The 13,823-nt window shown below is 47.6% G+C and overlaps 2 protein-coding genes across 4 annotated transcripts in view; one reads left to right on the forward strand and one right to left on the reverse strand.

The window, feature by feature from the left end:
- Positions 1 to 13,823, forward strand: part of DOCK2 (dedicator of cytokinesis 2) — a 419,924-nt gene that overhangs the window by 309,093 nt on the left and 97,008 nt on the right. The gene's annotated exons all lie outside the window — the stretch shown is intronic.
- Positions 1 to 13,823, reverse strand: part of INSYN2B (inhibitory synaptic factor family member 2B) — a 103,656-nt gene that overhangs the window by 88,755 nt on the left and 1,078 nt on the right. The window lies entirely within an intron of this gene.

Raw genomic sequence — 13,823 nt, forward strand, 5'->3', positions numbered from 1 at the left:
CATTTGTAAAAGACAGATAATCATAGTATCAATGTTCTGAAGATTCAAAGAGATAATGCTGGTAAATCGCTTAATCCCGGACACATAGTAGGTGTTAAGAAAGGTGATCCTTTCATTATCATTCATTATTCATTATTACCCTGATCTGTCTGCTGGCGTTCGTCTTAGTTTTTGTCTTAGGCCATGAGCTCCTTGCAAGCAGGAACCATGTCTGGTTGCCTTTTGTAGCCAATCAGTCAATCACCAAACATCTGCAGAAGCCCTACTATGTGCCGGTCACTATGCTAAGGACCAGCATTGGGCCTGCACCTTGTAAACAACTTGATAAATGGTTAGCAAATGAAAGGAGATGACTGAGGATAGGCTTACAAGAGGTACATTTTATTAATACCTACTGTGCGCGAAGGCAGTGTTTCTCAAACTTTAATGAGCGTCCTAATCACCTGGGGATCTTATTAGCATGCAGATTGTCCACCAGCTGGGACCTTAGAGACTCAAAAGGAGATCTCAAGTGTGTCAGGGAAGCATCAGCAGGAACGCAAGGGCAAAGCTTTCTTTTATAGGCTCCCACCCAATTTGATGTGGTAGCATACAACAGATAACACTTCACAGTTGTAAGGCCTTTAAAATTCCAAAATGAAATATATGATTCCATTATGACAGGAGTGAAATTGGTGGCTTCATTCAGTACAATAATTATTAATTGTCTTCATCATAACATAATGTCAGATTTGTTAGATACTTCATTACAAAGCTATAGTGGAATATAAATGGGTTCAAGCAGGCTTTTTTTTTTGTAAGAAAGACTCAGATTTGAAGAGCCCCCATTCTTAGCTGCTTCTGTTGAAGCTCTACCATATCGCTTATTGATAACTTTGCCATATGACATGCCTATACTCTTAATTGTAACCATATAGCAAGCATTACTTGTGAGCATACTGCATTATCCACTTAAGGAATGTAATCACATTTAATCTGTATGGCAGCCCCAGGAAGTCAGCCTTGCTTACAGAGGCCTACACAGCTAGTAATTGGGAAAGCTGTGCAGATCACCACACTCAGAGCAGAAGGGGTTAGCGCCATACCCTTATTAACGAGTGAGTACCAGAGAGGGAAAGCAACCTGCCCCAAGCCACACAGGCAGCAAGTGGCAGGGACTGGAGTTGAGATCGAGGTCCCCTGATTCTGAGTCCAGTGTTTCCTCCTGCTACATCCACGTGAAATGTGACAAGAAGCGATGGCCCATACTTCAAACCGGGTTCCCCTTAACACTCAGGAGCAAGCCTTCACACAGTGAGGCATGTGCTTCCCAGGACAGGCTGGACTTGAGTTCACTTGATTAGAGGAGAGCTCTTCACCGACCCCTGCATCCCCTCAAATCAGACACAAGTTAAGGCATGCCATTTAGGTGTCTTCCCAATCTGTCCCTGACTTACTCTTCCACCTAAGCTCATACATGCACTCCTTAAGCAAATATTTGTTGTGTACCTACAATGGGCCAGTCTCTACCTTCATAGTCCTGTGGCAGAGATAGACAAACAAGGAGAGAGCTTCCAAAATCTGTGATCGGTTCCATGAGCATGAGGAGTATGGGGGCATGACACTCAGAGGAGGGTCTCCCCACTCAGCTAGGGATGGAGGAATCCATCCAGGAAGCCTTCCTGGAGAAAGCTGTTTCTCAAATACGGGGACCTAACACTCAGGAGAGGTTAGGCAAATTATTTAAAAGTCTGTGTGTCGGAAGCAGATGTGGCTCAAGAAGTTGGGTGCCCGCCTCCCACATGGGAGGTCCCGGGTTCGGTTCCCCGTGCCTCCTGAAAAAGCAGCCAAACAAAAAACAAACAACAAGCAAAACAAATGATAAAGCCAGCTCAGGTGAGCCGATATGGTTCAGTGGTCGAGTGCCGGCTTCCCACACGCGAGGTCCCAGGTTCAATCGCTGGCCCCGGGACTTCAAAACAGCAACAAAAAGTATGGGAGTGTGTGTGTCTCTGTGGGTTTGTGTATGTGCATGGGTGTGTGTGTACGTTTGGGAGCGCGCCTGTGTGTGCACGCGTGGGTGTGTATCCACGTGGCGCATGTGCCCCCGTGTGTCCGTCCCGATGGGCTGAGGCAGGGAGGGGCGGTGCTGGAGAGTGCTTCAGGTAAAAGGAGCCGCGCTTGCCCAGGCTGTCAGAGGTATCAGGAGTACGATTTGGATGTGTGGGCATGAGGGAGAATTAGGACAAGTGCCTGCATGGCCTGTTGGGAGCGTCTGAAGGGGAGGGTGGGACGGCGGGGAGGAACGAGGCTGCAGAGGGAGGTGGGTCAGAGTGTGCTGGCAGCTGTCCTGTGCCAAGAGGGGTAGGTTTTACCCTGAATAAGTGGGAGCACTGAAAGTTTTACGGAGCTGAGACCTAATTTTCTTTCCCCTTTAGAAAGATCACGCTCTGGCTGCAGCATGGAGAATACGTTTGAGGGCAGAGGTGGAGGGAGGGCGAGCGGCAGTGAGGAGCAGCTTCAGCCAGCGCGGGCAGAGTGGGAGGCGAGAGGGGGACAGAGTCACACCGAATTCAAGACAAATTTCTCAACGCCCAGGTCTGGTGATTCGTTGAACGTGGGAGGAGAGAGCGCGGGTGGAATCGAGGACAATGGCCGGATTACCATCCTGAGCGAGTGGGCAGTGCCAAGAAGGCGCAGGAGGAGGGCGGGTGACCCCGCAGGACCCAAGAGGGACCCGAGGGGCTTGGCAGGAGGGGGAGCCGCCTGGGGCGGGGGCAAGGCCCGTGGGCCTGGAAGCTTCTGAGGCAGGCCATCTCCTGCAACTCTCTTACTGTATCAGAAAAACCCCGAAGCTGACAACACCTGGGGATCGTAAGAGCTTATGAAAGACAACCCGGAGAACGAGGGCCTCATCCCAGTCACAGACTGGATGCTCCAGCTGAAAATACTGTGGGATGAGCAAAGCAGAAGAGGCCCCGGGCCACAGCGGCAGCCGGGAAGGACTCATTGTCTTTAAAATCCCAGTGAGTGAGACAGTTACTCCCAGCCCCTTGAACGAGCGTCCACTCGCTCAGGAAACCTATGCCGGGCACTTTCTATGCGCCAGGCATTGAAGATACTGGGAGATCCCTGCCCGGCTGTATCTCCAAGAGTCAGAGGACACAGGCACATGAACCTGTTACAGGCAGAAGAGAGTTGGAAGCCAATGTTCGGGAGACCCGGATGTCCTTGGACTTGGTCTTAAGGTCAGCCCTGGGCTCTGCCCCTGGGTGCGGGGTCAGGGTGATAATGGTGATGAGTACCATAAGAGGAAGGCTGCAGTGTTGCTGGGGCCCTGGCAGGAAGTGGCTCACGCTGCCTGGCACAGGAGAGAGCGGAGGAATCGGGCGGCTTCGTGGGAGAGGAAACGAAGCGTGCTTGCGCGGCCCTTCCAAAATGGACTGGACTTCAGCGTTATGCAAAAGAGGGCATCCTTGGCTTGTGCAAATTCCAAGGGAGTGAGGACGTTTAGAGAAGGCCCGTAGGTGAGGGGAAGGAGGAGGAGTAGGGCTGTGATCGCCGTGCTGGGGAGGCCCGAGAGCGTGAGGAAGCAGGAGGGGAGATCAGCCATCCTGGTCTGCCGGAGCGGAGGGGCTCCTGGGACGCGGGACTTTCAGTGCTAACACCAGGAGAGACCCGGGCAAACTGAGTCACACGAGCCAGGCCAGGCCCTGGCCACCTGCAAAGCGCCCGCCCTCGTTCAGAGGCCGCTCCCCCTGCGCTTGGAGAACGCAGGCTGCCGTGGCTTGATCTGCCCCGCGTCCAAGAGAGGCTGCATACCTAGAACTTCATGCAAAATCTCCTGGTTTGTAAGTGTTGAGAAGAAACGTGGCTGTTTTAAAGAACACCGTGCAGGCCAGACAGAGCGTTTCTGCGGACTAGGCAAGCCTGCGGGCTGCCAGTTGGAAGAGCTCTGGGCAGCGTGGCACAACGAAAGCCTCCCACATCCCACCCTGCTCCCGCCCCGGGGCCCCTCGAGTACGCGTTCAGCCGATTTTCATTACACAGAGTGACTTCAGCAATCAATCGTTTGGTTTTTAATTTGATGTTCTTAACCAGATTTAGATGCTGGGCACAGAATGTAATAGATCAAAGCTGGGATGAATCGTGGTAATAGAGACACCCATTCAATTTTTTTTGGAAAATGAAATTAGTGCTCGATGACTTGTTCTTCCTCAAACCTGGAAACCACTGTGGTGAGTTAGATTTTAAAAATGTGTATTACCAGTACCGGCCTTAGTTCTTAGTGGAGGGCCACATATTGTGGCACCATGAGAATCCTCTCATTGAGACAGAGCTGGGAAAGAGTGGTCATTTCCTTGGTGGGGAACATGGAGGCTTGGGGATGACCATTTGGAGGTGGTAGAGGGTGATGTAATAGACCTCCCACAATGGTCAGAACAGCTGGGTCCTAGTCCAAGATTTCCCACTTTCAGAGGCTGTGTGACCATGGGGAAACCACCTAACCTCTCTGGTCCATGGCTTCAAGGAGCCTCTGGTCCATGGCTTCATGGCTTACAGGATGGTTTCCAAAGAGTCCTCTCCCCATCAGCTCTCTAATTCTCAGCTTTAACTTTGATTAGAATTTTGCCGGGATTTCTCCGGTCCTGCCAGGGTAAAAGATCAGCGGGGATTTTAAGGAACAAATCAGTTCAGACAACTATGACATCTTTTTTTCTTTTCTAGATGGACTTTGTGGATATGGGGCTGTAGTAAGTTGATCTGATATCTGGGAGCCACCAGGCGATCTCTTTGAATGACATTTCTCATTGTGCCACTTGAGTTTTCTTTAATTGAGCATAGATCCTCACCGAGGCATAGAGAACGGGTGCAGGAAGAAAGCTTCAAAAGCTCTGTGGTGAGGGAGCCTCCCTCTAAAAGAGAAGAGAGGGTAGGGCAGGTGGGGGAGGACTGGTACCATGCCAGGTGGTAGGGGCACCTTTATTTATGATGACGTGGAGAGGGAGTCAGAGACAGCTAAAGTGGGCTGCAGAGGATGCTGATTGGAAGGTGTCTTCAAAGGCAAGGAAGTGGGACAAATGGGAATTTGAAAGGGGGAAGTAAGCAGAGGGAGAGGAAAAAATTGAGTATGATGTCATTTGGAATATTGCAAACCAATAAATCAAAGAGGTATCATTCCCAGAGCAGAGAGAATGCTGCCAGAGAAGGAGCCAGCCTGCGGTGAGCTGAGGCCTGACAGGAAACACAGGGTGGGTGGGCAGTGCAGTGCCCTGGCCAGGGGGTCAGCTGGCACAGGCGCTCAGGAAAGGGCTTCCGCTCCCTGCCACCCCTCTCCCCAAGCCATCTTTTTTTGCACTGAAGACATCAGAAGGAATGTTCTATCCAAAAAAGGTTTATGGGAGCTCATTAATGGGAACCCTTGGAGTCAGCTTTTCAAACAGTTATTTCTGAGTTGGGCTTCATAGGATTTTTTTCATCATCAGGATCAGCTTCATAAAAGCCAGAGCATGATGATTCTGCCAGTTTTTAGTTTTTAGATGAAATAGTGCTCTCTTTATAGAAATGAAGAACAAGGACTTTGGGAAGCTTCCTTTAGTCTCAAGACCTTGTCAGCAGAGCTGGCCTGAAGGCAGAACAGTAGGTGCCCATGTGGCATCCCATTACCTACAGATTGAGGCTCAAAGCCCTCAGCCCGGCCATCAAGGCCCTTCCACTGTCTGCCCCTCCAAATACCTTTCATGGTCTCCCTTTGTGAACTTCTGCTGTACCAAAACACATCGCCCGTTTCTACTTCTTTCCTCATCCCATTCCAACATGTAAAAGTAGGATGGAATTTCTCAGCATACCTTGCATGGTACAGACATCACTAACCGATTGCCACTGTCTTTCTTGCTGAGCTAGGAGTTGGCCTTAGAATCATTTCTGACCCAGCCCTCCAGGCAGTCACTACCAAGCAATCAAAATTGGCTTATAAAATGAAATGTATTCTTTGTTATAGATTTAAGATATCATTTCCCATTCTTAGCTTAATCTCTCTAAACCTTGTTGTTAAAGTCCTACACACTGTGAATTTTCCCTCAAAATCCCTACCAAAGGCCATTCCCACTTCTTTAAAGCATGGAGCAAACTTTATCTATAGCACTCGTTTTGCATTTATTAGTCATCATTATAATGTATTTTTCCCATGTAGATCAGGGTTTCTCAGCTTTAGCTCTAGTGACATTTGGGACTGGGTCATCCTTTGCTGTGGGTCATGTCCTGTGTATTGTAAGATGTGTAGGAGCATCCCTAACCTTTACCCACTAGGTATCAGTAACAACTCCCCTCTCCTGCTTTTGACAAACAAAAATGTCTCCAGACATTTTCAAATGTCCCCTGGGGGCAAAAGTACCCTCAGTTGAGAACTACTTCAATAGACAGATAATTTAGATAGATGAGTGGATGGATGGATGAATGGATGGATAGATAAATGGAGGGATAGGTAGATGGAGGGATGGATAGACAGGTAGGTAGATAGATAGATAGATAGATAGATAGATAGATAGATAGATAGATAGATAGATAGATAGATAGATAGATAGATAGATAGATAGATAATCTCTCCATTAGTCTGAGAATCCTTGCAGATGTGGACCATGATGCTTCCTGGCATAACTCCTCCGTGATAGGTGCTGGTTGAATTTTTTCTAATTGATTGATTAATTGGGAGTGAGCAGTGAGGAATTATCTGGGAACCCTCCCTAATGGGAATTAGTGTGACATTGCTTTGGATTGAGCACTGCAGAGATGAAAACGCAGATGGCTTGTAAAGCCCGCCCTCCCCCCACTACTCCCTACCCACCTCTGTAAGCTGTTCTCAGACCCTAGTACCTGAGTGTGCTGTGGACTTATAGATCATTTGCAGCAGTGACAACTAGATCTATTTTGGGGAGGTGTTAGGAGAGGCCTGGCTAATAGATGAGGCTTGAAATTTAAAACAAGATTGAGAGACCTTCTTCATTTTTCTTTGTTCCTTGCTAAAAAAAAACACAAGGAGTACACTCTGAGGAGATATTTTATCCTGAAAACTCTCTTGCCTGGCTACCTGGTTAGCTTTGAGCACAGCGGTCTGCTGCCCCCTCCACTCCTTTAAGTATGGAAACTTTATAAAGGGAAAGAGGGCAAGAAGGAACTGTAAATCACCAACTGCAATGCAGCAACCCAGGTCTACAGAGAGGTTTAAATCATCCTCCACAAATCAACCAATAGTTAACTCTACACTTCTCTGGCTCATAACAAACTGCTCCTGGTGAACTAGAAAGGGGACAGAGGCTGAGCATTTCAAGAAAAGCTTTTTGAGGACCTATGTTATTCCAGGCCCTATACAAGACACTGCACATGCCTTCTCACTTCATCCTCACAACAGTCCTATGGAAGTAGCATTATTATCCCTGTTAATTGATGAGAAAACTGAGGCTCAGTGGGGTAAAGCAACTTGTCCATAGTTCCAAACTATGTTGAAGAGAGCTGGGAATGGATCCCAGTCCAGTGCCTACCACCAGAGCTGCTTCAGTGGAAAACCAGACATATTTCCTAGCATGTGGCATGGGTGCCCTACGAAGAAATCTTCCTAGCCTCAAAGACCCAAGTGATGCAGAAAGTGAAGCTGGGCTTAAAATAATGGGAGATTCATAAGACATAGAGCAGTCATTAAAAAGGCTGATTCTGTCTATAAAGCTGTGTGTCAACCCTTATCAGTCTGTCTGCCTATATTATCTAGATAGCTAGCTTCTTTCATCCATCCATCCACCCATCCATTCATCCATCTTTACATGGGCACAAGAGATGTCTAGAATGTTTCATAATAGTCAAGATTAGAAATACTAGGGGGAAAGGGGGTGAAATGTGACACATTTGTCTTTTCCTCTCTTCACTGTACCTAGAGAGTGCTTAATTTTCATTATGATGGGATTATATAACTTTTATAAAACAATAAAATTGTTTTGCTTTTCCTAAAGAATATCAAAAGCGTCATGGAGTCAGGCTGTCTAGGCAAGTTAAGTCACCTCCCAGCTTCTCGGTTTTCTCACCTGTAAAATGCAAATGGTATTATCAACATCTATTTCTGAATGTTGTGATGTGAAAGACAAATGAGATGAAACATATGCAGTATTTGCCTATCACCTTCAGTGTAATTTTTAGCCAGGTGTCTCACACATAAATGTCCAACTAAGATTAGCTCTCTTTCTTCCTTTTCCAGATTTGTCCCAACCCTATTAAAATCCCTTACAGATGGAGAAATAGAGGGCTTAGCACAATGCCTGACACATATTCAGTCCTTTAAATGGTAGATATCATCTAGCTCACAATACCTCCTGCCAGAAACTTACCAGTCTTCTAAGACCCCTTTTCTCATTGAAGATTGATGTTTTAACCTGATTGCAAATGTTTGCAGGAGAAAGCGAGGGTCTGCTTAGGATTCTCATCCAGAGCTCCAGGCCCTCGTGATGCTCCTGGTTTTGATTTTCATAAGGAGGTGTGAGCTGAGGACACCACAACACCGTCTAGGACTCAAAACAGACTTTTCTGTACAGGTTTCACGGGCATGCTTGGCGTGAAGTTTGGAAGGCCGTCAGCGGTGCGTGCCGAGAATAAATCCTTGTTTCTGAGACTGTTCTTTGCGCAATCATATCTGTTAACCTTCCCGCCCACATCTCCACGGGCATAATGAGAGACATTTAGAAAAATTATCTTCTGTTCATTTCAATGCTGGGGTGTCCTGAACGAGAGCCCCTCTCCTGGCAAGGGGGCTGCTCAGTTTCTACAGACTTGAATGGCTTTAATGAGAGACTGGGAGGCGTCGGGAGCAGCCTCCTGTTCATTCCGCTCTGAGGGACAGGGAGACAAACCCACTCAACTCAAAGACAGCCAGGACCAATGTAAAACTGGAGTCCACAGCCACTCCTGCTGAAGGCGAGCCAGGGTCTGCTCTAGCAGAATCAGTGTGTGAGAAACTCTGGCTGAGGTGTGATGGCGCCACCAGAAATAAGGAAGAGTCAACCCTGAAAACATAATTTGTGCTTTTCATGGACCCATGACCCTGGGACCAACCCCAGGCTTAGTGCCTTGGAGATGGGCTTGTGTGGGCTTCTTGGAAGAAGGAGTTCCTGACACACAGCTGCAGCCAGAGCGAGCTTCTGAAAAACGTCAAACAGTGACTTCCCTTGGCGCTTAGAAGACAAGCCAAGCTCTCGCCCGCGGCCCCCCAAGGGCCCTCGGGATCTGGCCCCCACCTGTATCCCTGAGTAGAGAGCAAATTTTCACCCTCCCTCCTTCCAACCTTCCAGCCATGCTGGCCTGCCTTCAGTTCCTCTAACACTCCAAGCACATTCCCTCTTTGAGGACTTTGCACCTGCCGTTGAATTGCCCCAGATTGCTGTTCCCAGACTTTTGCATGACCGTCACTCATTACTCAGGTCTTCACTCAAATGTCAGCTCTTCAAAGAGGCCACCTCTGTCTACCCTATCAAAAGTAGCTCTCTTCCACTCCATCTCTATTCCCTTGCTTTGTGATAGTTTATTGGTAGCATGGATCACTGTCTAAAATTATCTTGTGTATTCACTTATTTGTAGTGTGTTTCCCTTGACCCTGCCCCTCCACCAGCCGAGATGTGAGCCTTTTAAGAGCAAGCTGTTGTTAGGTTTGGTCATGTCTGTATCCCCAGCACCTAGACCCCTGTCTGGAACATACTAGCTGTTCAAGAAATAGTTGCTGAATTAATGTGTGAATGAGTTATCTTATTCTGCCTTGTTGAAATAGAATTGTATCTGTAGCTTGCTTACAGGTTGAACACAAATTCTTTCATTTCTGGCCTCTCCTAAAGGTGAGGTAATCAACACTTGACCTATTTTTTCAGTTTGTAGGGGTTCCTGTGATATTCTTTTAGTTTATGATCAAAACCATAAATTCCCTGCTCATCTAACAAATATTTATTGAGCCCATCCTATGAGCAGGGTCTGTTCGAGATTCTGTCAATTTCCAGCAATGAATAAATGGAGCAAGCAGTCATGACAAGGGAGATGTTGTGGGTTTATGAAAAGAATACAGATTTTGGAACCCAAAAGACCCAGGTTTTAATTCCTACCCCAACACATACTAAATGTTTGATTTGAGCCAGCTGCTTGATCTCCATGGAGCTCACTTTCCTCTGCCATAAAATGGGAGCAAAACTGACCTCACGATGCTGTTAAGACGAGTTGGTGAGACAGAAAATGTAGGTACTTGGTGTGAGGAAGGAGTGAATGAATGTTGCTCACCTTCCCCTTCCTTCAGTGGCTGAAAGTCCCAGTGTGTCCTTTGGAAGATTTAAAGTGACTTCACAATATAGAGCCACGTACGGAGGCTCCAACCAGGATCAGAAGGTGTCCATTGCAAAGGAGGAGTGTGCCAAATTCAGCCTTCTCTTCTAGCCTTGATCCAAAGCAGCCCTGGTACCCCTCCCTTTCTGCTCCTTTTTGCTCTGAAGAGATTCCATGCCTGCAGTTCTGGCCCTCGTTTTTGCTCAGGAGCCGATCCATCACTGATGCCCACAGTGGCAGGCAGCGGTGCACACAGCCAGCTCCATTTCCGTGTTGTACAGGTGGAGCGTGTCAGGGGGCAGCAAGAGTCAACAACATCCCAGGGGCGTCTTTCTGTTTTCCTGCGACATTGTGCCTTAGACATGAAGCAGACCTCATGGCCCCCCTGGACCCAGGCCCATCAGGAGCCTTCTCGTGAAGGAAGGTGAGAGTTCACTCCACTGCATGGCAGGATCCCCTGGGTAAGCCAGAGAATGTTGCTTCACAGAGACAGGCACCTCCTAAAGCCAAACAGCAGAGAGAGTGAAGACAGCTGTCCGTGAAGACAGCTGTATTTCATGCTTTTGAACGCTTTGAACACCCTTGTCGCTTCTCCTACCTGCCAGCACTTGTGCTTGAATAAAAGAAATCTCCCAGCCTACTCTGGTCCAAGAGACACCAACTGGATTTACCAAAGAGCCGGACTTTGGGTATGTTCAGTAACCAAAGGCAGGTTCAAGGTCGAAGGGCCCCTAGTTGTCTTTCCCGAGCTGGGATTGGGAAGACTCGCTGTATCCTCAGTCCGTTTTGGGGAGCAGGGGTGCCGCTTCCTCCATGTGGGTCGGGGGCCTCACCCAGCTTACTCACATATTTTTCTCTGGGTCAGAGTCAACAGCAACGACAACAGGACTGACACCTGGTATCTGTCGGAGGATTTCTATGTTCTAAGTGCTTTACTCAGATTGACTAATGTACTCCTCACCAACCATAGGAGGTGGGGAATATTTTATCCCCTTTTACAGATGAGGAAACTGAGGCACAAGACCCTGCCCAAGGCCATGCAACTAGTAAGAGGAAGACTGGGGTTTTAATTCAAGCTGTCTAGCTCCGAGGCCCCCACTCCCCACCTACACACTGGCAGAACTGGATACAAAGCTCTGTTTTTTGTTTGATTGTTTTTAGGAGGTACCAGGGATTGAACCCAGGACCTGGTACAAGGGAAGCAGGCGCTCAGCCACTTGAGCTACATCCACTCCCCTGGATGTAAGCTCTTTAGAACATGACCTTGTCTGCCTTGCTCTCTGCTGTACCCCTAGTGCCTAGCACAGTACTCAGAACTTGGTAGTTTCTAAGACAGAAAGCACACCTTAGTTCCCCACCAAAGATTGCTCCAAATTACAGCTTTGAACTGCTTGGGAAGGCTCTAAGATGAATGGTTTCAGGGTCCTTGTTTTCTCTGATGCCCTGGCCTCCCACCCCCACTCCTGGATTCACCTCACAGGCAGCACCGAGTCCATCTGAGAAGAAAGTCTGTTATATAACCACATGGCACACGTGGGGGTGAGTGGAGAAGTGACCTGACAGGAGCATTTGGCCACTCTTACTCTCCAAAGGAAATAGATGGCCGACAGAAAGAACTTTTCATCTCCCCGGGAGCCTCCCTCGGCATGCAAACTTTCCTTGATCCCCTCTCCTTGGCGTTTTCTATATTTTATTTTATTTCGGTCGTGCACATTATTTGAAGTTACTATAGCAACGTGTCACCAGCTGGTATCGCATAGTAATGTTGGCATTTAGGGAGCAAGCTCCGGAAGTTGGCTGTTTTCCTCCCTCTGCAATCTCCTCTCTCCCACTAATCTCAGGTGAGTGGGGGGCCCAGTGGCAGCATCCTGCCCCCTCTCCTCTATTCTGTTTGTTCTCCAGGGCAAGGCAAACGGACAGCCCCTTCCTTGGTTCACTCGGCACTGCAGGGGTCTGGACTGTGTGTAGGTGTGTTTGTCTTCGATGTAGTTAAATACGTGTAAGGTGAGCACTGTGCACCAAAACTATGGGCATTATCGTTGTCATCATCATCATCATTGTCATCATCGTCATCATTATTTTATGCAGAGCACTGGAAAGATTTTAGGAGGGCTCCTCTCCTGATCGTAGTCACCTACCGTCCCAGCTAATTAATTTTGATCATACAATATTGGGTTTCTCTTTTGCCATCACCCCGTTTAGAGACCCTGCTAGTTTTCCTTCGGCGCTCCAGCTCTCTCCCAGGTGTGCAAGACCTCCCTCCATACTGATGGGCTGAATTAATTAAGAGGATGGATTGTGGCGAATGGCTGGCGAGGGTTCTATACGGCAGATAAGCCCTGCCATTCATGGCGTTAAGTAGCCCCTTATCAGCCAAGTGCCTCCAATGATTGCACTTATTTTTACACATTTGACCTAATTTCAAATTGTCTCTTCATGCTGCGATTCATTAGCTACATTTTAAACCACCCTGAACGGAGCCCAGGTGACTCTGCCTGCTTTTTGCCAGCATCTTGGATACCATTTCTCTCTGGAACTTAATAGGCAGGTCCCCCGGGTATTCTGTTTAAAGAAGCAATTTCCCATCCAGGCACCTGGCATGCTGCTTGGGTATGGATGAGTGGCTGCCTCATGCCTTGGTAGTAAATATATGTCGATTGCAAATTTTTTTTGCTAGGGATGGGAAGAGGGGGATTCTCAGTAGCCTGGACTTTAGGGGATCCCTCCACCCCTTTGTTCCCCATGCAGAATTCAGGCTCTTCCATGTTGCTGGCAGGGCTGGGAGTTTCAGCTTCGACACTATAAAGTTTGAGTAATGTCGACGCCAGGAGTTTCTGAGTTGCTAGCACATGCAGTCTGATCATCACTCCCCTCCCAGTTTCTGTATCTCTTTTTAAAAATTTAAAATAGGATGGATGTGGAAGTAAATTCTCAAACTTATAAAGGGGAGGGGACAGGAGGCAAAGAGGTGGATTGCCATATTGAGGATGAGAAAATGGTATTCCATCGTTCTGTCCTCGTTGACAGAGGACCCCTGCCCCAATTTAAGTAACAGGAGCCTTTTCTGAATATGAACTACTGCCAGTGCCTCATTCCATTCCATGTATTAATCAGTCACGTCGGTGTGATTCCTGACAGAGTCAATATCAGACAGGGCTAGACACCATAGTAGGAAAGAAAGACGATCCTTTCGTCAGAAGTAAAACACTGTCATTTTCCATTAACAGCCAAATGCAGGTAACTTGTCCAAACTTCCTTCACATTGCACTACAAATTGTACTAAAAGGCACCCAGCTGGGGTTTTCTATGTGGTAGTTAAAATGAAGAAATTAACAAGCAGGGAAAAGTAATTTTGATTGATCTGTGAACTATAACATGCTGCCCAACTCCTTATAAAAAAGATAATGGTTTCTTTCATAAAATGGTCACTTTCTCTACGTAGGGGACTAGAACCCCCTATTTTTCTTTTTAAATGAAGCATGGAAGTTCCTCTAAACAAGGCT

The sequence above is a fragment of the Dasypus novemcinctus genome, chromosome 2 (assembly GCF_030445035.2).
Source record: "Dasypus novemcinctus isolate mDasNov1 chromosome 2, mDasNov1.1.hap2, whole genome shotgun sequence".
In the NCBI taxonomy this organism is placed as follows: Eukaryota; Metazoa; Chordata; class Mammalia; order Cingulata; family Dasypodidae; genus Dasypus; species Dasypus novemcinctus.